The 27979-nt window shown below is 41.3% G+C and overlaps 1 protein-coding gene and 1 long non-coding RNA gene across 3 annotated transcripts in view; one reads left to right on the top strand and one right to left on the bottom strand.

Moving 5' to 3' along the window:
* Positions 1 to 15865: 15865 nt before the first annotated feature.
* LOC141561673 (uncharacterized) lies at positions 15866 to 21537 on the bottom strand. 2 transcript variants are annotated; one of them, XR_012488120.1, is made up of 3 exons: positions 21385 to 21537; positions 16914 to 17066; positions 15866 to 16126 (listed from the first exon to the last, which is right to left on the bottom strand). It is a non-coding gene; the product is annotated as an uncharacterized LOC141561673 (long non-coding RNA). The 2 variants fall into 2 exon arrangements; XR_012488118.1 differs by lacking the exon at positions 21385 to 21537 and adding an exon at positions 19300 to 19968.
* LOC141561618 (ceramide synthase 4-like) overlaps positions 20021 to 27979 on the top strand; it is a 50660-nt gene continuing 42701 nt past the window's right edge. The window contains exon 1 of the mRNA XM_074301497.1: positions 20021 to 20854. The gene's annotated coding sequence lies outside the window, so the exon portion shown is untranslated. The remainder of the gene's footprint in view (positions 20855 to 27979) is intronic.

The raw sequence follows: 27979 nt of genomic DNA, 5'->3' as shown, positions 1-27979 counted from the left end.
ACCAAACTGCCCTCACTCAGTCCAAAGAGATTTACAATAGTTGGCAACATTGATAATTCTGGATCTTTTTTCCTTGTGATTCCTAGTCCTAGTGTCCACTCTAACTATAAGGGCTCTCCCAAAGCTTCAGGACACTTTTCTCCCAGGTCTCAGACAACTATAGAAATAGAGTCTACCCTGTGCAACATTGGAAAGAATTACTAGATTTAGAATTAGCAGACCTTGATTCAAATTCTGCTTCTTGCTTGCCACTGGTGTGACCTTGGACAAATGAATTCACCAAATCTGAGGCTCAGTTTCCTGATTGTCCTAGATGACTCTAAGTCTCTGATCCTATGACCTGAAAATTCTTTTTCTTTATCTTCACCCAGAATCCATCACGTTACAGAACATGATGATATAGACAAACTCAGTTAAAAAGAACAGGTGAGGAATAACATCTCTGTCTGAAGATTGATCTCAGTACAGTCAAAAAGTCTTTCCTCTTATCTGAGTCACATTTCTTACTGAGATTCCCGCTGACATTCCAGACTTTTAAAAATGTCTATAGTAACTGATTCAGGGCTTCAGTGATGACTGGCCTCTTCACTCCTTCTGTACTTTTTATTCCAGGTCCTACTCTTTCCCAACATTGCTTGAATTTCTCAGGACAAGCAAATTGGTAGAGAAAGCTATACTTTTTCCTGGCTCTAGACCTAGAGAAGGGGTTTAACTAAAGCCTATAACTATTGATACTTTGAGACCCTGTTATATCCTAGTCACTGGTTTTAGAAATAAGAGAGATTTTAGAGATTATCTAATTCAAATATACCATTTTATAGGTGGAAAAATGAATAATAAGTAACAGCATCAGCATTAAACCAGATCATTCAATTCAAGTATTCTTTCTATTATTAATATGGTCTCCTTTGCTCCAGCCCTAGAAATTGGCAGTTTTAAGTACTAAGGAAAGGAATTCAGGGCTGAGGTCCCCTGATATGAGACCTCAGAATAGAGACCTCCTATTAACAGACTCTCTGAATTCAAAATGACTTTAGGGGCCATCTAATACAACCATTGGGAAAAGAATCCTTTCCCCAAGAAACCTGAGAAAAATTCATCGAGAATTTGCTTGCACTATTTCCCAAGGCAGCCCATTCTCCCAATCATCCAGACTCAGTCTGAACTTGAAGTCACTCTACATATCTAATCTGTTGCAAGATTTGTCAGTTCTGCCTTTATCTCATCTCTAACGTATGTCCCATTCTCTCCTCTGACACAATTACCACCATGACATATTCCCTCATGATTGGATCATTGCAATAGCTTCCATTTTAATCTCCATATCTTTTCTCTCCTCTCTTCAGTTCATCTCATCTGCCAATATGATGTTCCTAAAATACCAGTCTAACTACCTAATCCTCCCTTTACTAAACTCCTGTAACTCTCTATTATGTCCAAAACCAAATATAAGATGCTCTGTTTGCCATCTAAAGCTCTTTATAATCTTCTTACTTTTCCAGTCTTCTTAATCGTACTCCCCAACATGTTCTGTAGGATCTAGTAACCATAGTCTCCTGCTATCTCTTAAACACAACACTCTATCTCCCAACTGTCCCTCATATTTCCAACATGAGCAGCCTGCCGCCTGCACCCAGAATGCTCTTCCTCCTCATATCTATGTCTAGGCTTCCCTCAACTCTTAAAGAAAAGGAATCTCAACCTCTACAAAAGGCTTTTCCAGTCCCCCTCAACTCATCAAACCCACTCCTATAGTCTCCAGTTACTGATAACTTTCCATTCCATTTACATGCACATTATGCATACATATAATTGTTTGCATACTTTCTACCTTATCAGAATGTGGGTTTCTTGAGGGCAGGAACTGTGGTTTTACTTTTCAAAGCATTCCCAGAATTTGGCATGGTGCCTGACCGATGGTAAGTGCTCTATAATTGTTTGTTGACTGACTGAGTACCACATGCAATGAAACATTTATCACATTCAAATCAATAAAGAGGTAACATAAACCTATATAATGGGCCTCTCAACAGAGAACTATTATTTCCTACTTTAATGAAAAAATAGAAGCCATCCATGCACGCTTCCTTTTCTTCTCTACACACTCAGAACCTTTCTTCATCATCCCTTAGTCCTTATTTGCTCTAGTCTCTGAAAAAGAGGTTACCCTTCTGGTCAAGATTAATCCCTTCACTTGAGGTCTCTATCTCTTTTTCTTTTGTATTGTCTTAAGAAGTTGCTTTCTTCTTTTTCTTCACCTTTAATCTCTCCTTTTCTCTTGCTTACAAAGTCTTCTGCCATCCTTAAAAGAAGCATTTATTTATTTGACCTTGCCATCCCCAAAACAATCATTATATATCTCCTTTTCCTTTCACAACCAAAATCCTAGAAAATATTCTCTCATTATTGCTTCTTTTTCTCACATTCCAATCACTTCTTAATCATTTCTTACTATGAGATCTGCCTTCTGATCCCACTACTCCATTGAAAGTGATCTCTCCAAAATTACCAATGATCCCTTAATTGCTACAATCAATGTAAAATGCACAAAGGACAACCACCTTTTTCCTGAACACTCTCATCTCTTCGTTTCCGTGTTACTGCTCTTTCTTGGTTCTTGTCCTTCCTATAGGGCCATTCTTTTTCTTTTTTTTTTTTTTTTTTTTTTTTTTTTTTTGCTAATTCCTCCTCCTCCTCCTCCTCCCTCTAAGGGAGCATGAGAATCCCTCAAGGCTCAGTCATGTGTTCACTCTCTTTGTTTTCCTCTAGGTGACTTTATCCACCTTCATTAACCTCTCCTTTATCATCTCTGTGCAGATGACTCCCAGTTTTTTACAAATCTTAATCTCTCTTCAAAAATCTCGTTAGTTCCCCATCTCTGCCTGAATTATTCATCAGCATCTCAATATCGATTTTTTTATTATTTATTATATATTTTTTATAATATTATCCCTTGTATTCATTTTTCCAAATTATCTCCCCCTCCCAATGCTCTCTCCCCCCATGACAGGCAATCCCATACATTTTACATGTGTTACAATATAACCTAGATACAATATATGTGTGTAAATACCATTTTCTTGTTGCTCATTAAGTATTAGCTTCTGAAGGTATAAGTAACCTGGGTAGATAGACAGTAGTGCTAACAATTTACATTCGCTTCCCAGTGTTCCTTCTCTGGGTGTAGCTACCTCTGTATATCATTGATCAACTGGAAGTGAGTTGGCTCTTCTTTATGTTGAAGATTTCCACTTCCATCAGAATACATCCTCATACAGTTCAATATCGATTTTTTAAAATTCAACATGTTCAACAAAAAACTTATAACATCTCCTTCTCTTATCTCCCAAAAAACCTACCCATCCTCCAAGCATTCCTATTTCAGTTCCAGTCACCTAGGCTTGAAACCTTGGAGTTATCCTTGTCAATGTGATCTGCTGACCACCCCCTTCCCCACCCCATCCTTATCCATCTCATCAGTTCCCAATTATTAATGATTCTGCCTCTGCAAAATCTCTCTTTTTTCCTCTTTTCTCTACTCCCAAAACTTCTTCTCTGGTTCATATCATTATCATCCTTTTCCTAGACTATTTGCAATAATTTCTGAATTGATACCCACACTTCCAGTTTTTTCTGTCTTCTTTCCTATCAACATTATCAAACTGATATTGCTAAAACACAAATCTGATCATATCATCTTTCTAAAATCTCCAACGATTCTCAAATGTCTTTAAACTACTATATTCTTAGGTTCATTTTAAGGTCCTTTATGATCTGACAATTTCCACCAATATTGTTTCATGTCACTCTCCACCATATACTTGGCATTCCAGTCAAACTGACCCATTAGCTTTTCTTTTTACATAACTTTACCCTGCCTTGGCAAAAGGTTCTCCTTCCTCTAGACTGCACTCCCTTCTCATAGCTGCTTTAAACTTCTCCTAGCTTATTCATAAAATAGCTCAAGTGCTTTTTCTCTTCAATTTCTTTGTATAACTTGTAATTTCTCATTTCTGTAGAAATTACAATATTCTTTTCCCCTTTCCCCAACCTGATCATCACTCTGAATTTAAACTCCAAAAAGGCAAGAAACAACTTTATTTTGATCTTCCTATCCCCAGAAAATAGCACAGTACCTTAAGAACAATGACTAACTCCCTAAGTTGTTGTGAGTAGCAAATGAGATAAAAATTTGTAAAGTAGCTAACCCTTAATAAATGCTTGTTTTACCACCAACACCACTCCTAGGTTGTCCAAGTGTTTTCATGATAAACACAGTTTTGAGAATGTTGGAATATTGAAAAATAAAAGAAAGTCAACAAGACTCTGATCAACTCTAAAGCTTAACAAGAGACAAAGTATAAATGTATTATAGTGAATATGATTGGACATGAAGTCAAAAAGACCTGAATCTGAATCCTAACACAGATATTTACTAGCTTGATACTGTCTGCCTCAGTTTCCTCATCTGTAAACTGAATGGAGCCAAATTTTCTCTAAGGCCCGTACCAGATCAAAATAAATCTATGACTCTATGAGAGATTATCTTCTGATGGTCTGTACCAGAGAAATAGTTTAGGATCACCAGTTCCATTCTATGCCCCATCCCAAGGGGCAAACATTTTTATTACTCATTTTTGGGCCAACTTTCACTTCTCTTCTGGTAGGAGTATTATGTGATTCCTCAACTGAACTTCTTTACATACACTATAAGGAATTCCTATAGGCATTCATGATATTTGATCATCCATCCATTCCATTCATCAAGCAAATCTTTATTGAGCATTACTGTGTGCCAGGCCCTGCTCCTGCTCACATTCATTAGGGATGATGACTGGCACAAAACCAACCAGAGACCAAGGCGACTGTGTTGAGGACCTCAAAAAGACATTGGTTTGGGTCTAAGTCTGCAATTCTAGGACATCATTAAGATAATTAAAAATGGTAAATCCTGGGCCTGGTCCAGGTACAATGAACTAACTAGCTATGTAACATGGACAAGGCAAGACACTCCTCTGATCCTCAGTTTCCTCATCTCTCAAATACATGGATTAGACAACATCATTTCTAAAATCTATCCATAAATTTCAAGGTCATTTATATGTAGACCATGGCAGAGATCCTCCCAAAGCACTATGAATTCACATATTCTAGTCTGATCCTGGAGGCTAGCCCCTTTACCACCATCCCCCACTCCAAAAATAATTATTTTCTCTCTGACTTATTATGCTCCAGCTCAAAGTTTATCACAGGGCAATCTCCCAATTGTATTGCTTAGAAAAGTTTGTGTCAAGTTTTTCTCAAGGGCAGTTAGGTAATGCAGTAAATAGATGCCAACCCTGGAGTCAGGAAGACTTATCTTCCTGAGTTCAAATCTGGACTCACATACTTAATAGCTAACTGTGTGAGCTTGTCAAGTCACTTAATTAACTCAGTTTGCCTCATTTTCCTCATCTGTAAAATCAGTTAGAGAAGGAAATGGCAAACCACTCCAGTAATGCCAAGAAAACACTGAACAGTGTCGTGAAGAGTTGGATGCAACTAAACAACAAAAGTTCCTAAATACTATCTGCAACTATATAAGCACTCATGGTAACAGGGCTATTAGATACCGAGAAGCTTTAATTCACCTCACTAAAATGAAATAGAAAGTATTCACAGGAGTCTATCAACAAATGCAAAAAACACAGAAAGCACTGACAGAAGTTCATAAATTCATACAAAAAGCACATGAAACAAATAAAGAGCCCATAAACTCCCTCAAGAGACAATCATAATTTAGGATAATATAGTGAGCAATACCCCTTCCCAGCAGACCTGCACTATCCAAATTATTCATTGTGATTATTGATATAGATGGGGAGAGGTAGAAATGGCAAGATAAGATACAAATCCCTTACTTTTCTAAGTCATATATACTCTTAACTATTTCTCCAATCTAGGGGTCATATTGAGAATCCTGGTTTTTTTCTGTAAACATAATGTTCAGGAAATTACATCCTAATCATGGGTGTGTGTGTGTGTGTGTGTGTGTGTGTGTGTGTGTGCATGCATACATTCCGTACTACATCATAGTTCCTGGCACAAGGATTTACTTAGTAAATGCTTGCTGACTTATTTCAGACTAGAAAGTTAGCTCTAAAGTCTCAAACTTAGAGTCACCCAAAAGGTCAACAAGGAAAACTCCCTTCTCCAGCTAAAAGGTTATATTCTGGTTGCTTCCTAGGAAATAGGAATCCTACTTTTCTACACAGGTCTTTAGAATTCATGAACATTATTCATAAGCTCCCCTCTTAGGTCAAGTAGGCAAGGATATGCATGTCTTTGCCAATAGGAAGATATCCACCATTGCCCTGGTTGCTAACATCCACTCTCCACTCCCAAGAACTCTCCTTTTAGTCCAAATGTATGTCTATATTTGTCTCTGCCATGTGCTTCCTCGGTAAATTGCTATCATCTTCTGAGAGAAAAGAAAGGAAAAAATCCTTTCTTTCCAGTCTCCTCTGTAAGACTCCATGAGAAAAGTAAAACTAAGGAAACTGATGCTCTCCTTGTAAGGCAAAGGATGAAAGGGAAGATTCTACAATAAGGGGCAGTGTCTTGAGGCTCAACTAGCCAACCAATCAGCTTAGTAACAATTCCAGTCATTGGTAGCAACCAGATATTGGCACTTGCCTTCTTAACAAGGTGCCACATCGTGTCCTTCCTCTATAATCTATGACCTTGAGATAAATCAATGAGGGAATCCCCTTCCCCCACCAAATTACAAGAGGGAAGTGGGCAGCCTTTTTCTATTACCCCCATGTATTGTAGTTTCTCCATTGAATGTTATATGCATGTAAAGGGCTTTGCCAACTTTAAAACACCATATAAATGCAATTTATAATTAGTTGTGCTGTTCTCTGGAAATACAGCAGTACTTTTCACAATTCTATGGACTTTGTACTTGGCAAAGTACATTTCTTTCAAATCATCAGCTTCTTGGTTGTTTTACAAAAGCATTAATTATGGCAGGGAGAGAGGAAGGGGGAGAAAAATTTAATAGCTCTTTAATGACTCTTTTAATACCACTGCTAGGTCTATTTTCAAAGATGATTAGAGGAAAAGGAAAAAGAACTTATGTGCTCTAAAATGTTTGTAGCAGCTTTCTTTGTGGTGGCAAAGAACTGGCACCCATCAACTGGGGAATGGCTGAACAAGCTGTATTATATGATTGTGATGGAATACTATTGTGCTATAAGAAATGATAAACTAAATGATCTTATAAAAATAATGAAAGATTTGCATGAAATCATGAAGTGTGAAATGAGAATAACCAAGAGAACATTATATAAAGTAACAGCAATATAGTTGGGGTTTTTATTATTATTATAGCTTTTTATTTACAAAGCATATGCATGGGTAATTTTTCAAGATTGACTCTTGCAAAACTTTCTGTTCCAATTTTTCCCCTCCTTCCTTTCACCCCCTCCCCTAAATGGCAGGTAGTCCAATACATGTTAAATATGTTAAATGCAATATATGTCTACATATTTATATAGATCTTGATGCACAAGAAAAATCGGATCTAGAAAGAAGGTAGAAAAACCTGAGGAGGAAAACAAAAATGCAAGCAAACAATAACAGAAAGAGTGGAAATGCTATGTGTTTCACATTCATTTCCCATAGTTCTCTCTTTGGGTGTAGCTGATTCTCTTCATTACTGAACAAATGGAACTGGTTTGAATCATCTCATTGTTGAAGAGAGCCACGTCTATCAGAATTGATCATCATATAGTATTGTTGAAGTATATAATGATCTCCTGGTTCTGCTCATTTCCCTCAGCATCAGTTCATGTAAGTCTCTCCAGGCCTTTCTGAAATCATCCTCCTGGTCGTTTCTTACAGAAAAATAATATTCCGTAATATTCATATAACATAACTTACTCAGCCATTCTCTAATTGATGGGCATCCACTCAGTTTCCAGTTTCTGGCCACTACAAAGAAGGCTGCCACAAACATTTTGGCACACAGGTCCCTTCTTTAGTATTTCTTTGTGATATAAGCCCAGTAGTCAGTTTAGGAGAATCTACTGTTAAATTTAGTGTGAGCTTTCACACTTCAGAAATCAGCAAATTCCAAATCAGGGTTTAATTTATTGTTTCATGAATGTCTAGTGATGGAGTGATGGAGGAAATGTTCGTGATACATATTAATACTTTAAAATGTCAGAAAGTCACTGGTTAAAAATTTACCAGCAAAAAAGTTTCCCCCTACCTTGAAATGGTCTCCAAAGGAAATCAGTGTACAGGACAGCTATCACTTTAGAAAGAAGTCCCAGAAAGGATAAAAGAAGTCAAAAAACCTAGAAATGACAAAATTGGATATGAGGATAGATTGGGAACTATAGAGCAGAGGCTCTGCCAGGGGTCTGAAATGATGTCCCCACTATTGGCTACAGTGCCCCTTATCCATGCTAATTAATTCTAGCTCTGAATCAGAGGCTGGAATCCAAGACTTCTGACCCTTCTCCAGAACACTTTCTACATAGTACTATATTTCCTCTCTCTAGAAGTATCCCAAACTTCCTGGTTTAGGGGTAAAGTCCCCATTTTAAATAAAAAAATTGCCAAGAGCAACTCACACAGAGGCTGAAAGAGAATGAGAGACAGAGACAGAGAGACAGACAAAAAAGAGGCAGAGAGTGAGAAAGAGAGAGATTATTTAACCCCATTTCATAGGGGAAAACAAAGGTGTCCTGAAGAAAAGAACCCTTGACCTGGTAGTTTGGAGACCTAGATTCTTTCATTGACAATGACAATGAAAAGCTAACCTCAGGAAATCACTTAAGCTTTCTGAACATGTTCTTTCATCTATAAAATGGAAGATTATAATCTCCGCCCTTGTCTCAGAGATTTGTTGAGAAAGTTAGTTGAGGAAATGGAATTGAAAGTGTATTATAGGCTAAAGAGAAATAGCATGAACAGCAACATTACCATCATAATTTTTTTCTTATTATCACCCTTGGGCTGAGAGAAATTGAGAGTAGAAAAAAAATACTCTCTTCCACAAAGAAGGCCTGACTTTGATCTCAAGCAGACCTGAGTCCATCCTGAGGAAGCCTGACTCCATTGACAGGTGATCAAGCCTTCCTCCCCATGCATATATTCTTTCGATCATTTTGCTTGAACCAGAGAGGTGGAGAAGGGGGAAAAAAGCTGAGATATAACTCATGTCTAAGGTATCCCCAAAACTACCATTTCCAAAGTTACCAATTATGTCTTAATTGTCCAATGTAATGACCTTTTCCCAATCCTGCCCCTCCTTGAACTTCCTTTTGCATTTCTCCTGATCTGTATCTTGCCATTGGACTCACATCTCTGAAGAAGAATGTGGCTGGTAATTTTACACAGCTCTTTCAAACTTAAATCCAAAGTAATGGCTTTCTGATGACATGGTCCTCTTTGAGAATATAGGACATACAATGAATAGCAGTAGCTGTCCCTCTAGAAACCCAGCTGGACAGTTCCAGTTGAGCAACATAACCCTTCCTCCCTCCCTCCCTTCCTTCCATCGTTATCTTCCTCCCTTCCTTCCTTCCTTCCCCTCTCTCACTTCTTTCCCTTTGTCCACATAGGGTATCATACCCTTATCTGTGGATGCTCTACCCAAAGGAATATAAAATTTGTTCATCACCACCTGGCAAAATATCTAAATAATAAATAAGTTTATGAGATAGATTTCTTTCTTAAAGACAATTCCTTAAACCCACATCATTCTGGCTTTCATTGGTTGGCCAACAATAGGCCTCATTTGATTATTGTTTGGGCCCTGAAGATTCAGAGTGAGTATAAATAGCACTTGTTTCTTTCTCTCTCTCTCTCTCTCTCTCTTTTTTACTGAGTCCATTGGGGTTAAATGACTCACCCAGAGGCACACAACTAGGAAGCGTTAAGTGTCTGAGACCAGATTTGAACTCAGGTCCTCCTGACGTCAGGGCTGGTGCTCTCCCACTGTACCAACTAGCTGTTCCATTTGTTTCTCTTTTGACCAGAAACACTGAGAAACTTCCCCTCCCAAATTGATTTTTTTTTTTGATTGGGTAAAAGAGGCCATTCTTAACCTTATTTTTAAAAAATCTAACCTTAACCACTGAATGGGGGTTGCTTCAGCCAAACTGAGGCCTAGGAAAGACCTCAGCTTAAAAAGGCTAAGCCAGAGCCATCTAGTCATCCTGATCTAGATTCTGGTCCACTGGACCCAAATGGCTCTGGAAGAGAAAATAAGGCTGGTGACTTTGCACAACCCTCTCTCACTTAAATCCAGTTCCCTTGCAAGTCATGGTATCACCTCCCGGTCTTGGTGTCCTCTTTAAAAAGGAAGGAAAACAACAACCACAAACTGCATTTGACACACCCATTATTTTCTCTTAGACACTCCCTTCTCTAGGTTTCTGTGACCTGCCTAGGGTTCTTCCTAGCTGTCTAACTGCTCCTTCTCCATCTCCTTTTGCTGGGTCTTCATCCTTTCATCATAGGTGTCCCCCAAGACATTATGCTGGACTCTCTTTTCTTTTCATTCTACTATTTCACAGAAGTTGGATCCATAGATACAGAAAATTGTCAGATTTTTTTTTTCAAAGTGTTGATTGGTTTTGCTAAATCATCTTCTCTTCCTCTTTTGAAAAAAATTCCTATTATAATTCTCAAGGAGGGGGGGAGGAAAGAATAAAGAGAGAAATCTAAATGATGTAAAACCAAAATATATTAATCAAGGTTTTTTGGTTGTTTTTTTTTTCATAAAACAAGATTCATCCTAGAAAAGTTTTTCAATCTACTTAGTAGTAGATTCAGGTATAGAACAGCTATTTACTTCCTCTACTACAAAAGAAATGCTTAAGGCAAAAAAATTCATAAACAAGTGTAAGAGGAATGTACCATACCATTCAACCTTAATTATTGTAACAAATTAAATTCTCTGGGCCTGATAGATAAGAATATTTCTTTGCTTGAGGTCATCAATAAATTAATCAAAAGTATACTGGGTAAACAATTCCTAAGACCCAAGTATTGAATCACTCAATCTAAAATATACACTAAGTACAGATTGAACAAAAGCAGATGATGCCATATGGTGAGTATCTCATGGTTGATTGAAAAGAATTAGCTGTATGAGGCAGAGTTAGCTCTTACTACTTAGAAACATCAGGACTATGAAGGGATGTTGGAGATTATGTAGTCCAATTCCTTTATTTTATAGTTGGGGAATCAGTAGGAATCTGGAGTTAAAGACCAGGTGAGCTGTCTATCCTTCTCTTTATGTCTTTCACTAGAATCCTCCAGGGCAATTTGGTGGCAGTGGATAGAGTACCAGAGCCTGTACTCTTCCAGTCATCTTCCTGAGTTGAATTAAGATATGTACTAGCTGTGTGACCCTGGGCAAACCATAGATCCCTCTGTGCCTCAGTTTCCTCATTTGTCAAAGAAGCTAAAAAAAATTACAAACCATTCCAACATCTTTGCCAAGAAAACCCCAAATGGAATCCCAGAGAGTTGAATATGACTGAGCAATAACAAAGCTCCCTTTTTGCACCCAAACAACCCTGGGCTTCTTTTTTTTTTTTTTTTTAATTTTATTTTATAATTATAACTTTTTTTTTTTTTGACAGTACATATGCATGGGTAATTTTTTACAACATTATCCCTTGCACTTACTTCTGTTCAGATTTTTTCCCTTCCTCCCCCAACCCCCTCCTCCAGATGGCAGGCAGTCTTATACATGTTAAATATATTACAATATATTCTAGATACAATATATGTGTGTAGAACCGAATTTCTTGTTGCACAGGAAGAATTGGATTCAGAAGGCAAAAATAACAGTTTACACTCATTTCCCAGTGTTCCTTTTCTGGATGTAGCTGATTCTGTCCATCATTAATCAATTGGAATTGGATTAGCTCTTCTCTATGTTGAAGATATCCACTTCCATCAGCATACATCCTCATACAGTATCATTGTTGAAGTGTATAATGATCTGGTTCTGCTCGTTTCACTTAGCATCAGTTGATGTAAGTCTCTCCAAGCCTCTCTGTATTTCTCCTGTTGGTCATTTCTTATAGAACAATAATATTCCATAACCTTCATATACCATAGTTTACCCAACCATTCTCCAATTGATGGACATCCATTCATCTTCCAGCTTCTAGCCACTATGAAAAGGGCTGCCACAAACATTTGGCACATACAGGTCTCTTTCCCTTCTTTAGTAGTTCCTTGGGATATAAGCCCAGTAATAGTATGGCTGGGTCAAAGGGTATGCACATTTTGATAACTTTTTGGGCATAATTCCAGATTGCTCTCCAGAATGGTTGGATTCTTTCACAACTCCACCAACAATGCATCAGTGTCCCAGTTTTCCCACAGCCCCTCCAACATTCATCGTTATTTGTTCCTGTCATCTTAGCCAATCTGACAGGTGTGTAGTGGTATCTCAGAGTGGTCTTAATTTGCATTTCTCTGATCAATAGTGATTTGAGACACTCTTTCATATGAGCGGAAATAGTTTTAATTTCATCATCTGAAAATTGTCTGTTCATATCCTTTGACCATTTATCAATTGGAGAATGGCTTGATTTCTTATAAAGTCAATTCTCTGTATATTTTGGAGATGAGGCCTTTATCAGAACCTTTAACTGTAAAAATGTTTTCCCAATTTGTTACTTCCCTTCTAATCTTGTTTGCATTAGTTTTGTTTGTGCAGAAACTTTTTAATTTGGTGTAATCAAAATTTTCTATTTTGTGATCAATAATGGTCTCTAGTTCTCCCTTGGACACAAACTCCTTCCTCCTCCACAAGTCTGAGAGGTAAACCATCCCATGTTCCTCCAATTTATTTATGATTTCGTTCTTTATGCCTAAATCTTGGACCCATTTTGATCTAATCTTAGTATGTGGTGTTAAATGTGGGTCCATGCCTAGTTTCTGCCATACTAATTTCCAGTTTTCCCAGCAGTTTTTGTCAAATAATGAATTCTTATCCCAAAATTTGGGATCTTTGGGTTTGTCAAACACTAGATTGCTATTTTTATTCACTATCTTGCCCTGTGAAACTAACCTATGCCACTGATCAACTAGTCTATTTCTTAGCCAATACCAAATGGTTTTGGTGACTGTTGCTTTATAATATAGTTCTAGATCAGGTACAGCTAGACCATCTTCATTTAATTTTTTTTTCATTATTTCCCTTGAAAATCTCGACCTTTTGTTGTTCCATATGAATTCTGTTGTTATTTTTTCTAGGTCATTAAAATAGTTTCTTGGGAGTCTGATTGGTATAGCACTAAATAAATAGATTAGTTTAGGGAGTATTGTCATCTTAATTATATTCGCTCGGCCTATCCAAGAGCACTGAATGTCTTTCCAATTATTTAAATCTGACTTTATTTTTGTGGCAAGTGTTTTGTAATTTTGCTCATATAATTCCTGACTCTCCTTTGGTAGATATATTCCCAAATATTTTATACTATCGACCGTTACTTTGAATGGAATTCCTCTTTGTATCTCTTGCTGTTGGATTGTGTTGGTAATATATAAAAATGCTGAGGATTTATATGGATTTATTTTGTATCCTGCAACTTTGCTAAAATTCTGAATTATTTCTAATAGCTTTTTAGCAGAGTCTTTGGGGTTCTCTAAGTATACCATCATGTCATCTGCGAAAAGTGATAATTTGATTTCCTCATTTCCTACTCTAATTCCTTGAATCTCTTTCTCGGCTCTTATTGCCGAGGCTAGCATTTCTAGTACTATATTGAATAGTAATGGTGATAGTGGGCAACCTTGTTTCACTCCTGATCTTATAGAGAAACAACCCTGGGCTTCTTTATCAATCCAGAAGTCTCTCTCTCAGGATAAGGTCCAGACCTCAAGGGAGCTGACTTGGACCTGGACCAAGAATTTTTTGAGACACTACAGTCAGTCTCAATAGTCTCCAAGCCCTCAGTGTCCGTCCTCTACTCACAGTTTTCCAGCCCCCACTCTGCCACTCACATGTACACCCACTAGTTCAATTTCACAATTCAACATATATTTATAGAAGGCTACCTTGCACAAGCCACAGTGGTAACTAACTGGTTGTATGATCTGGGCCAAAAAATTCTTCTTTGGGGGACATCCGTCTCCCCACCTAGAAAATGAGAATAAGCAAGCTCTACCCAGAGTCTCAAACTACTGAAAAGATCAAAGAACAATAATGCAATTATATTCCACAAATATTTATTAAGTACTTTATGTGAAATACTTTCTTGGAATTGATCTTGGGGGGGGGGGGAGAGTGGGCCGATGTTGAGCCAGAATTTGTGTTTGCAATTCTCAGGTTGGTTCTATCCTACCTCCCAATCCCCAGTCTACTAAATGGAGTGCAGTACTAAATGGAGTGCAGGTTCTAAGGGTAGAATGCTGGGAAATAGAGCAAAGCTGACTCTAAAAGGCTTTTTTTTTTGGGGGGGGGGCGGAAACTTGATGGGAAGGAAGGAGGGAGGGAGTGAGAAAGGAAAGGAGAGAAGAGAACGAATGTCAGACAGAAGGAAGGACTCCCATTTCTAGAGGGTTGCACTGTAACATAGGGAACAGGTTGTTCCTGAAATTTAACTAGCTGCCCCAGGGAAGGGCCTGGAAAAGGAAGGATCAAGATAATCCAGGAGAGCTGAATAGAATACCAACCCTGGATAGAATACCAACCCTGGAGTCCAGAGGATGGATCTGAATGCAAATCCAACCTCAGACACTTAACACTTCTTAGCTGTGTGACCTTCAGTAAATTATTTAACCCCAAACCAAATACCCATACAAAAAAAAAAAAAAAAAGTTAGAAAAAAAAAATGCTCTTCTTTCCTGCGCACCCTCCTCTGTCTGTTTAGTTCTGCTTTTCCTAAGTCTATCTTGTTAGGGTGGAGCCCCCTTAAAGGCCACAGTCCTCCAGAAGACCCTTCTCAAAGTGTCAAGCCCAAAAAATGGGAGCCTGGGAGAGGAAGATGAGAGATGGATATAGACAAGCTCAAAAACAGAGGATGTGACTACTTGAAGAAAATACTAGATTTACTCTTTAGGGGTTGGAAGCACAATTTGGTAAAAAAAAGTTATTAGGTATGAATTGTGTGCAAGGAACGTTGTTCAATCATAATTCCAATTCTTTATGACTTCATTTGGGGTTTTCTTGGCAAAGAAATTGAAGTGGTTTGCAATTTCCTTCTCCAGCTCATTTTACAGAAGAGGAAACAGAGGCAAACAGGGTAAAGTGACTTGTCCAAGGTCATAACAATTAGTGTCTGAGACCGGATTTGAACTCATGATGTTGTCTTGTAGTCTATCCTAAACTGCCTTAAACTGCCCAAAATAGATTACACTATATTAGGGATTACAAAGATTACGTGAACTATTATACAAAGAATAGAGAGGGATTGAGTAAAGGAATAAATCAAGTTCACAAACATTTAAGTCCTTACTATGAATAAGGCTTGTTTATGCTTTTTCAAAGAGGACCTGTGATATCACAAAGAGATATCTTGACTCAACATGAATTGGATTTAGATGAGGCAGAGCTGCCTCACTCTCTCTTCCAATCATCAAAATCCAGTAGTAAGACAAGTCAATATGGCTGAAAGACACAGATTACTAGGACATCTTCAATGTCTGACCACCTGACCCCACAGAATCTACTTTAACTTTCATCATGGCCATTGGAATAAATTGTTCTCTGCCCATTCTACCCAGGCAGTCTTTAAATGTTTGGGGTAGACACCCCACTCACTGACAGATTTGGAGCCTGTCAATTATCCATCATTCTGTTTTAGTCCCTCTGCTGAGGTTTTACCAGAGTGTTGCAACTGTGCACACTATAACTTCTTAGAGGTACAGATGAGAATTGGGTGAAAATGGACACCAAAGCTGAATAAGCAGCCCAGAAAAGTGTGCAAGGCACTGGGGGTACAAAGATAGGAATAACACATCCCATACCCTAAGAGAGCTTACATTTTCTTGTTTGAGGTAGCCAGGTGGCTCAGTGGATAGAGTGCTGGGCTTGGAGTCAATCAAATCTGGTCTTAGTCATTAACTAGTTTCATAGTGCTGGACAAGGAGAATTCTCCTCCTGGAGAAGGAAATGGCAAATTACTCAATACCCTTGCTAAGAAAACCCCATGGACAGTATGGTCCCTTGAGTCATAAAGAATTGAACACAACTAAACAATAATGCGACTGTCTTCTGGGACCTTACATTCTAGAGGAAGTAGTAGAGACACTTTTCTAGAAATAAATACAATAAAAGGTATAGATTATAAAAGGTATAGATAACTGGGGACAGCTCTACCACTGTACTACAAATCCATCTCTCCTCTCTGAATCTCAGCTTCCTCCATGTTTCAGTAAGAAACTTGGACTGAATGATCTACTGGATTCACAGAAGGTCCTTTAGCTCTTGAACTAAGCTAAATGAAGTATCTTAAAAAACATCATGGTAGGGGCCAGCTAGGTGGTGCATTGGATAGAACAGCAGCCCTGAAGTCAAGAGGACCTGAGTTCAAATCTGAGACCCTGGGCAAATCACTTAATCCCAATTGCCTTAGCAAAAAAACAAAAACAAAAAAACTGCATGGTGGAGGAGAAAGTACACACTAGTTCTGGAGTCAGAGGAATAGGTTTTATGTCCTTGCTTTGAATGTTCAGCCTGAAGGTCATATAAGGCCTCAAAATCATTTGCTAAGGCAACTGTAGGTAATCATGAGTTGAAAGAAGTTAGGTACGACAAGCTCTCACTGCTTAAGTTGTACTAGTTCATGATTTTGTATGGCCTTTGAATGCTGATATAAATATTCAAATGGCCTTTGGCAGAAAAACATTTCTCCAATCCCAGGGCAGAGGGTCTTTAAGGTACTTACCAAGTTGAAATCTATAACTCTATTATCTCTAAAGTTCTTCTCATCCTGACATTCTCTGTTCTATGGCTAATGCAGAAATGTTTTGTATCTCATAATGTGGTTAATGGATATTGTATTTCCAGGCTTCAGGTTGGGGAGGCAGAGGACTTAGAACTGAAAAGAAAAATTAAATTAAAAAATAATCATATGTTCTAAGGGTCCTTCTATCTCTAATATTCTGTGTTCTGAGATTATTCTCAGCTCTAACCTCCTATGTTCCAGGGAACCTCCCCATCCCAGCACTAGCATAATGTCTGGCACACGGTAGATGCTTAATGTTTATTGATTGACATTCTGTGTTCAGATAGCCCTCCCAAATGTGTTCTAAGGGCCCTCTCAGCTCTGACATTCCATGCTCTAAAGCAAAAATGTCAAACAAGCAGTCCTCAGTTTAACCCCCAACATTCTCAGGGGCTGCCCAGACCAGATTAAAATGTAATTGGGAAATAATTAACAAAAACAAGTAAAAACATACTAAAATATGGAAATCACATTTTAAAGCTAAGCCAATTTGTGGCCCCCAAGGATATTTACATCCAGATTAGTGGATTAGATGGATCCCATTGCTATATACTTGACTCCACTGATCTAAGGGCCATCATGATCTGAAATTCTGAGATCTAAGGTATCCTCATTTCTGACATCCCGGGTTCTAAGGGCCCTCCCAGCTCTGACCTCCTGGGTTCTAAGGGCCCTCCCAGCTCTGACCTTCTAGGTTCTAAGGGCCCTCCCAGCTCTGACCTCCTGGGTTCTAAGGGCCCTCCCAGCTCTGACCTCCTGGGTTCTAAGGACCCTCCCAGCTCTGACCTCCTGGGTTCTAAGGGCCCTCCCAGCTCTGACCTTCTAGGTTCTAAGGGCCCTCCCAGCTCTGACCTCCTGGGTTCTAAGGGCCCTCCCAGCTCTGACCTCCTGGGTTCTAAGGACCCTCCCAGCTCTGACATTTTAGGTTCTAAAAGTCCTCTCAACTAATATTCTAGGTTCTAAGCTCTGACAGCCCCAGCTCTACAAATACCACTGTGGAGCCAAATCATCCCTTTCATTTCCTGCCAGTCCTGAGGTAGAAATTTTAACTCAGAAAGAAAATAACTTTCTCCCAGACTATACAGCCTCAGTGGCCAAACCAAGTTAAAACCTCCGGCCTCCTAGTTAAGGGTTCATTCTCCCTTCCACTGCCACTATCTCTGAGTGAGTTAAATAAACAATCAGAAGGTCAGAAATAGATTAAGCCAGTGCCAGTGGCCTCTCTGGTCTCCAGGGACAACAGCGACTGACTGGTCAGAACGGTGGCCTCCTCTCTGATCTCTGGCCTCTGGCCTTCATAGATGGGACAGTCTAAAGTGCCAGACACTGACCTTTGCCCTCACAACGTGGGATCTGCCTAAATATGGTAAAGCTGGAGGGAAGAAAGTGGAGTGACAATGGGATAGAGAATGAGAATCAAAAGGTGAGATCCATGTCCCCCATAGAAACACTGACCTTCTCCCAGTCCTTTTCCCCATTAACTCTAAAGAGCATTAGGATTTAGGGCTGGGAAGGACTTTAGGATTGAATCCTAATTGAATATTCAAGGGAAAAACTGAGAAGGGGGGGAGGAAATGAGAGGAAATTTAGAATTCTGAATGGCAATCCCCTCCTCTTTTCCACTACCCTAAATCGGCACCTCCTCCGCCCAGAGGTAGATGGGAAGCGTTTTGTCCAAAAAATAGCATAACTGCAACTCAGACTCAGATCTCATTTTAATTCAGATGTTCTTTTCACTAATGAATGCCCACCCTTCTCTCTCCATCTGATCCTACTGCGAAAAGATCCAAATTCCCCACGGAGCCTAGAATCTGAAACCTCCAGCGCCTCTCCAAACTGAACCCATTAGCTACGTAATGTGCTCGCTCTCTCCCGGCTCCCAGAACTGACCTCGACCCTGCCCTGGAGGTGTACAGGCCACGTGCATTCCTGCCTGGGGCATGTTCCTTCAGTGCAGGCCACGCCTCTCAGTTTGCCCAAGTCCCAGCTCTTCCAGGGAGCCCCAGGCTTTGGACACTCCTCCGTTCTCTATAACGATCTGTATAGTCTAGAAGACTTATCTCTGAAATCTGCCAGACTCGGATTTATTGAAAGTCAGGTGGCAGAAGACATCAGAGTCCCTCCTCTCCCGGGACCGAGGAAATGATCCTTTTAAAGATCCTTTTATCTCCACCTGTTGGACCGTATTTCAATGAGATCTACAAGTCGGGGACAGAGATCCTTCAGCCCTGCCTTTCCCCTGCCTGTCTGGAAGCCCAGCACATAGTAGGGCTGCACCAGAGACCGGCTCTTTTCAATCCAATTTAACACAACTTTTCTTTTATACCTGCTACGGTGTGCTGTGTTATAGGACCGAGGCCGGCAGAGACCTGGGATCCGGGCGGGAACCAGCCAAATGTCAGGATCACGCACCTGCCAAAAATGGGGACGCGGTGGGGGTGGGGAGAGCGATTGACACACAGACCAAGCAGCGGTTCTGCGTCGGGTTTGTAAACATCGGAGGCAGACAGCAATTTGCTGGCTTCAGACACTCATTCCAAAGTTCAAAGAACGATAAGAAAGGAAAAGATAGGAGAGATCGGGCCTGCGCCAAACGGGCTGTCATTGTGAGGGTGTGCGCGCGGAGGCACCTAGCCGAGTGCGTGTGTGGGCAGGAGCGGGCCAGCTCCAGAGGGGCCGGGAGCCGGGTCGGGAGAGACAGGTGGGAGGGCGATGTGGCTTGTTGCGTTGTGTCTGCGGACCGGGACTCAAGAGCAGAGGGGCGCGCCGCGCGCCCCCGTTATTTCTTTGGGTGTATGTAGGGATGGAGGAGAGGGGACCCCTTGGGGAGGGTAAGGGGATAGAGGTGGCTAGGGGAGGCCGGGTAGGTGGAGGAGGGGTGAGGCTGGCTCCAGGCTCCCGGAAGCTGCGGGAGGAGCCCTGGAAGCCGGAGAGGGCGGGCAAAGAATGGGGGGCCTCCGGGCAAGGCTCTCCGCCAGCATCCCGCCCAGCGATGTGAGTGGAGGCGGCCCCGGGGCCGGGCCGGACGGGGAGGGACTGGGCGGGACGGGGAGGGGCCGAGGCTAGTCGACAGCGAAGCTCCGGCCCCGAGCTCCCGGAGGCTCGAGCGCCACCTCCTACGGACCCCGGGCCGGCTCCCCCTCCCTTTCCCCCGGCCCCCCTTCCTCCTCCAGCACCTGCTCCCGCTGCCTCAGCTTCGCGTGCCTCCCCCGCTCCCAGCCACCGCCCGAGCCTCGCAGGGCTCTCCGAGGGGCCATCCCCTATTACCATTCCAACCCCCCATTCCAAGCTCCATCACACCCTGAACCCCATCTAGGTTCTTCCTTACCCCATAGGCCCCTCGAGACCCTCCACCCCCATCCCGCTCCCAGCATCCTACCCAATCCCGGCGCCCCCGCCCGCTCCCGGCGCCCCCGCCTTCCCCGACTACCCCGCTCCCAGCTCCTCTGAGCCTCCTCCTCTGTCATCCAGGGCCCTGCCACCTCCAGAGTCCCCTCTAGGTCTCCCTCTTCCTCACTGGGTCCAAGATTCGGTTACCCAGAACCCCCAGCCCTTCGCGAGTTCCAGCCCTTCCCCCTGCCTTCCAGTAACACCGATTCTCCCTCCCTCCCCTCTCTTTTTTCCAAGCTCCCCCCCTCCTCAGGCCAGGTCCCGCCCTAGCCCCTCCTTCCCGGTCTTGGAACTGAGTCCTGACTGCCGGGGGCGGGAGGGGAGGGGAGGCGCGTGTCCGATGACCCGTCCCGTCGCTGCCTAGGCTAGGGAGCATCCAGGGCAGCCACGTCTGCCTCGGCTGTAGGGACTTGGAAACCACCACCTAAACCCGGCTGCCTTAGGGAGCGTCTGTCCTAACAGCTGTCTGTCTGTCTGTGCCGCAGCTGCAGGTAAGCACTGCCTCCCCACTCCCTCTACCCCCGCCGCCGGGATTACCAACCCCCATCCTTCGGGGGCTGTTCCATCTCCCACCCACCCAGTCGGACCTTTCCCTCTCCAGCCCCAGCCCCACGTGCCTCCAGTAGGCCCTTGCTGCCTAGCCACAGAGGGTCTCAAAGGGCCCTAACGGTCTCTCCTCACTATGGCAAAACACACACCGTGTTCGCCCTTCTTGTAGCTCCCAGATGACCCTCATTCCCATCCTATAACCCTCATCCTGAGCCTCGTACACACTCCCAGACACCCCCATACACACACATTTCCCCTATCACTGCGCCGATATCACCCCCACGTAGATTGTACACACGCTTCCCTCTCACCCTTGCACACATGTCAGGTATCCCACAGAACTCCAGTATCCTCAGCTTTTACACACACACACACACACACACTTCCCATGTCACCGCTATGTGCTTCTCAAGTACACACACTCCCCGGAATAATAATTGACCTGAGCTTGATCCCAGTTCACAAACCTAACCTGAATCTGGCAAAATTCCTGGAGAATTTCCCACTTGTAGAAGGAATCAGGGAGGGGCATGGGACTCAGCTCCCCACCTAGCCTCGGAGGTTTGTTCATTTGGAGAGGAAATAGGACAGACGATGCCGGTGTATGCCGGCCAGGTGGGAGCTGCTGCCGCTTTGGGGGAAGGGGTTTGAGGAGGCCTGGGGAAAGCACCAGGCTGGACCAGTTCCTGTACCCTTTTTGTAGGATATACTTATGTAAATTTAAAGGGGGGGGTGGCTACACTTAGGGTTGCTAGAGCTCTCCTTGCACCAGGCCTGGGCTTGAGTTCCTGGCAGGAGAAATCTCAGGCAGCCCTGGGCTGTGACTCATCTTACATCTCATTCAGGCCCATAGAAGTGAGTCTAGTCAGTTGGTGCCTTCAAGTCCATCCAGAATCCCTCCTCCCACCTCAACCTCTCTATCCCCAGTGACTCAGGCAAGACTTTCTTGGGTACTCCCATTCCTTTACATGATAATTATAACCAGCCTGATTTCTCTAAGGATTACAAAGCACTTTTCTCTCAACAACCCTAAGAGACAGGTCATACAAGTATTCCTATTTTATAGATGATGTAACCAAGGCTCAGAAACTGATATTTCCTGGGTCATACCGCTATCAAGTGAATGGCAGAGCCAGAATTTAGCACCGGACTCCCATAGTTCCAATGAGCTGTCCATCTCCATAATTAAATGTGAAGATGAAACCCAGTACAGCTGCTGGAATCTCCCATCTTAGACCCCTAGGCTTCTTCCTTGACCTCAGAGAGGAACCTTCTCAAATTTCCTAAAACACTTTGTCCCCATCTCTTCTTCATTCCCATCACACTCTATAGAATCATAGATTCACAGCTTTAGTTGTCATCTTCATTCTACAGTGAGGAAACTGGCCCAGAGAGGTCAGTTAGCTTGCCCAAAGTCACAAGAACCAGGATTTGAACCCAGGCCTTCTGACTATAAAGCCAATACTTCTCCCTGTACTGAAATCACAAGATTCTAAGAGGTATTTCAGAATGTTATGGAATGCAGTGATTAGCGAAAGCTAGCAAACCTGGAGATAGATATACAACAAAAATTCGTCAACAGCACAATTAAGAAGGGCTATTCGTTAGAAAAGAGTCAAAAATTGTATCTCCTTCAAATTGCTAGAATAGATATCTTGCAAAAAGGGTCTGGAAGCATATGGTTTATCAGGATGTAAAAACAAAGATAGTCCAATCCTTAAAGAATAGGTCAGATATGCCCTTTTGGAATTGTCTGGAATTCTTTTTCTGACTGAGCCCACAATTTATCCAGTGCTTCTGGGGAGTGAGATTCATCCATCACTGAAGTTCTAAACTTGAAAGAAAATCAGTTTATTATTTTTGGAAGAAGTTGCTGACAAAGAGAAAAAAGGCAGCACATTTGGTACTAAGAATCAGAAAAACTGGCTAGGCAAGTGACCTGGAAGCTCTCTGCTTCAGTCCTTTTCTCCAAATACAGCCCAGACTGGTAGAGATTTTAGCAATTAAGTCTGTACCATCCAGTCACCATTCTTTGTGGTGAGACAAAGACCAAACTGAAACTATGCAGTCCCTGTCCTTTGGGAGTTCCTATTCCACGTGAAATGAATTTTTAAAACTCCCTAATTTAATTTATGAATGACTTGTTGCTGCTAGGCTACCTCTTTGGGTGAGCTACTTTCTTATTTGGGGATTATAACTGAATGGATATTGGAGACTATACCACCAATTTCATAGTTCATTTGGCTGAACCCCACCGAGGGCCCTAACCAGGACTGATCAATGACATCTTTTGAACTCCAAATCCAGAGCTTTTTTTTCCTTGCATGTTAGGATACCAGACAACCTCAGTTCTCACTTAGTAATCCTAACACTTGCAGAATATATCCTCTAAGCAAATAAGTTCCCAAATAGAAATCACCTCTATAAACAACCAATCATCTAGCTTTTGCATGAAAACCATTGAGGCAAGTGGGTAGCTAGACAACCGGACTAGAATTCAGAAAGTTCTAATTTGGAACCCTTAGTCACCCATGTGGGATCCTGGGCAAGTGACATTACCTTTCTCAGCCTTCGTTTCCCCTCAGTGTGTGAGCATAATCATAGGTTCCTCTCAGAATTAATGTGAGGATAATTTGAAAAAAGTGCTTTGCAAACCTTAAAGCATTACATAAATGTGATCTTTTATCATTTTATTATATAAATATTATTGTTGTTATCATTAAATATTTTATACATAGAATATATATGTATATTTATATTATTAAATATGTATTTATATTATTAAAGATAGGGAGATGACACACTCTCTCCCAAGACTGCCCATTTCACTTTGGACAGCTCTGATATTAAGTTGAAGCCATTCAGAACAAGGCTGATCCATCTTCCATATGACAGCCTTTCAAACATTCTTTGCTGGTGGCCCTGGTGCTCTTTCTGGGCTATTATCTAATGTCAGATAACTTCCATTCTATTCCAGATTCCAACAACATTCTCTCCTTTCTGAATTCTTTGAATTCTATTCTTCTATAGATGAGTCATCCTCCTGGGTATGCCATTCTCCCCACCCCAAGCAACTCCATCCCCCCCATGGAATATAAGCTCTTTGAAGGCAGAGCTACATTACTGTTTTTAATTCACTTCATATTTCTAGCTGGCACTTAATAATTAATGTTAAATGAATGGAGACTGGGTAAAATTGGTGGGGATTAATAATGACATATCCTGATTCTTTACATTTCAAAAAATTACCTTGTGAGACCAGTAGTATAATTATGTTCCCTTAATAGTTTGGGGGATATGGAACCAAGAGAGCAAGAACGGTTGGTTATCTTGTTTAGCTGAGCCAAAATTGGAACCCAAGGCTTTTTGCACTCTACATGCCCTCTTGGGGAAGGAAGTGATTCCTCATAGTCACATCTAGGTGGGGGTTCTCCAGTAACTCTTAAATCAAAGCCTTGCCCCTCTTGATATCTCCTTTCCCACCCCTTGAGCCAAGGAAGGTCTCCCAGGGTTCAGTGGTTAGAGTAATGCTGGGTCAGCTCTCTGATTCCTCGTGGCTTCCCCTGGGAGCTTAGGGTAAAAGATAAATCACTCTTCTTGGGGAGAGATAGAGGATAAAAGCAGGAAACTTCTGGGTTCTTAGGGCACTAAAAAGAACTAGATGCTGGTTGCCAAGCCACAGCAAACTGGTATTTGAAAGAGGAAAATGGGAGCTCTGCCACCCACCAGGCTGGGAAAAGGCAAATGACCTGATTTTTTAAAAGAAAAAAAAAAAAGAAGAAAAGAAAGAGAGAGCCTGCAAATTATATGTCACTGAGTTAGATTTCCATTCCTGGGAAAATTCTAGAATGGATCATTAAAGAGATGGTTAGTAAGCGTCTAAAGAAAGGAAACTGTGATTAGAGCTGGGAAGACCTACCTTCAAATCTTCCCTCAGAAGTATATTAGCTGTGTCACCCTAGGCAAGTCACTCACTTTCACTCTCTCTCAAAGCCTGGGTATCCTCACCTATATAATGAATGGATTAGACTTAATGACCTTCAAGTTCCTTCTAGCTTTAAATCAGTAATCCTATCATACTAAATCACTTAATCTCTAAATGCCCAGACAACTCTTAGATTTTAAATTACAGACTAATTGCCAGTTCTGACTTACTATGGGGGCGTAGGAAAGGAGTAAAGTCTATACCAGGGCTTCTCCTGTACCAGAGATCTGTTATTAGTGACTTGTATAAAAGAAATCAAGTCTTTTCATCAAATCTTCAGATGGCATAAAATCAGGGAGGGATAACTTAACACACCAGATGACATCTTTAGGATTCATCAAGATTGTGAGAAGTGAGATTATTCAGCAATATTAATAAAATGACATTCAAGATGGCTAATTGCAAAATCTTACTCGTGATATCAAAAAAGGGAACTTCACAAGTACAAGATGAGAGAGGAATGGCTGTTTAGACAGCAGCTTTTGTGGGAAATACCTGGCAGTTTTAGTGAATTTGGGAAGACCCAAGTTCAAATTACTAGCAGATCAAGTCTCTTAACCTCTGGCTACTTCAGTTTCTTCAGCTCTAAAATGAGAGGCACTGTGAGGATCAAATTAGATTATATTTGCAAAGTACTTACATAAATAAATGCTAGCCATTGGCTCTAGTTATTATATGATCTCAGACTTCATTAAGATAGGCACACTTCCAAAAATCTGGGTGTTTTGGTCTTTCTTCTACTCACTTCATAACTCATCTGGAGTTGGTTTTGGGGGCCAGGATGGTAAAGGGCCTTGAGTCCATGTCATAGAATGATGGATTGAAGAGACTGGGAATATTTAGCCCAGAGAAGACAAGGCTCTAGGAGAGGTGCCAAAGGTATTTAAAATGTAAAAAAGGGATCCACCTTTTCTATTTAGTTCCAGGGGGCAAAACTAGGAATAACAGTGATATATTTAGGTATATATAGTTTTGATATCAGGAACACTTGATTACTCATGAGATTTTCTGTTAAGTGGAGTCAACTCAGATTTTCCCCTGCAGGTTCCCCTAATATTTGACATATCCTAGATGCATATTTGTAGTGTGAGCTTTGGACTACCTGACCTCTGAGGTTCCCTCTACCTTGAAAGTTCTGGGATTCCTTGAGACTAGTTGGAGGCATATCTGCAATAGCTGAAAAGTTGGAGCTTTGAGGAAGGGAGGAAACCAGCCCCAGTCAGGTGACTAAAACTGAATATAATTGGGTCTAAAACATCTATGAATGCTGTCTTCATGAATTGGTGCCTCTCTCCCCACAATGCTCCTCTATAAAAATGACCTAGCCATAAGGAGCAGCCTAGCGTAAATTGAGGCCATAAATAATCATAATTATAACTGAAGCATTTTTCTGAAGGTTTGCAAATTGTATTCTCCACCGTTATCTCCTTTGATATTTGAAACTATCCTAACAGATAATTGCTAGTTATTCTTCCCTGTTTTATAGATGAAGAAATTGTAGGTGATGGAGGATATAAAGCCCCTATTTAAAAGGCACTATGCTAGGGCTTGGGGATATGGAGACAAAAGTGAAATAATTCCTGCCTTTAAGGAGTTTATATTCTGTTGGGAGAGACAATACATACAAATTGGGGTCCATATGTTTGCCACTGGGATGTAACAGAGTTTGGTCTCTTTGCTTCAAAGATAGGTTTTCTGAAGCCAGATCTGGTTCTCTTTTCCTAGTAGCAAGGAGAAAACTAAAGGGTGCAGAAGGAGGTTGGAAGATGAAAAATCTGAGCTGATGCTAATTAGGCACTGGGAAGAATGTGGTTTCCAGTTGCTTCTGAAAAGCAGTGTGGTATGGTAAAAATGGGACTGGAAATGAAACCTGGAGCCTTGGATCTAATTCTTTCCCAATCATTTGCTAGCTTTGTGCTTGGGGAAGTTAAGGCAGTTGACTGTTAGAAGCATCTTGATATTGGAATGACAGAGCTCTGGATCTAGAGTCAGGAAGATTTGTACAAATCTGACCTCAGATACTTCTTAGCCGTGAGATTCTGGGCATATATATCTACTTCTGTTTCTTCAGCTGTGAAATGGGTATATTAATAGCACCTACCTCCCAGGGTTGTGATTGTGAGAATCGAATGAGGTATTTGTAAAGTATTTATAAACCCATAAATGCTGGCTATATAAAGTCATTTTCCTTCCCCAGAACTGTTGTTTGTTTGTTTATTTGTTTTAACCTGTAAAAATGGAGAGAGAAATTGAGGCAAGAAAGGAGTAGTAGATTTAAAGCTAGGTGAAACTGAAAAATTCACTTAAACACAGCGGTTGAGCATCAATTTCTCCCATTTGTAAAGTGTTTTCCTGCACTTAACTCCCATAATACTGTTATAATCTTTGCCTAGCTCCTATACTGTGGGAAATGTGGCTGTTGTTTTGTTGTTTGGCTGTCCCTAACAAGAAAGGCCCAGAGGTATTTTGAGATATACCCTGAGTTGGGGGGTAAGAGCCATCCAGAGCTGAGATAACGGGTGGCCCTGGAGTTTTCCTGTATAGTGAGGACAGACAGAAATGCTAGGCAGCCAGCCTTCCCTTCTTTGCCTATGTGGGCCCCACAGGCCTGTTTCCAAGTTCCAGTCTGATCTCCTGAACTCCTGATCAGAATACTCTATAGTTTCTAAGCTCCCACGCTAGGCCCAAATAGAGAGGCAGAAGGGACATCAGAGGGGATGCTGATATACAGAGTCTCCCGATTCCTAGGTCTTCCTTAGTTCTTTGGGGAATAACAGCTGAAGAACCCTGATTTGCCACTGGCCTCTCTCCCCTCTTCCCCTTCTCCCAACTGTGTTCCACCTCCCCTTCCTTATCCCATCACTCAGCAAATGCCTGCTGGGGGCCAACTGTTGGTAGAGGAAATAGGAGTTCACATTCATCTATAAGACTCAGTCCAGTTCAACAACCTGTGATGTATAAAATGATGCAAGATCATGCTAGACTGGAAAAAGTCAAATTAAAAAGACATTGAGTTCTGAGGGAGCTAGTGTGTTATTGAGGTATACAACACAGGAATAGTTAAGTAAGATAATTTAAGAAG

Source organism: Sminthopsis crassicaudata, chromosome 1 (assembly GCF_048593235.1).
Source record: "Sminthopsis crassicaudata isolate SCR6 chromosome 1, ASM4859323v1, whole genome shotgun sequence".
NCBI lineage: Eukaryota > Metazoa > Chordata > Mammalia > Dasyuromorphia > Dasyuridae > Sminthopsis > Sminthopsis crassicaudata.
This window is presented reverse-complemented; position numbering and strand designations above follow the sequence as displayed.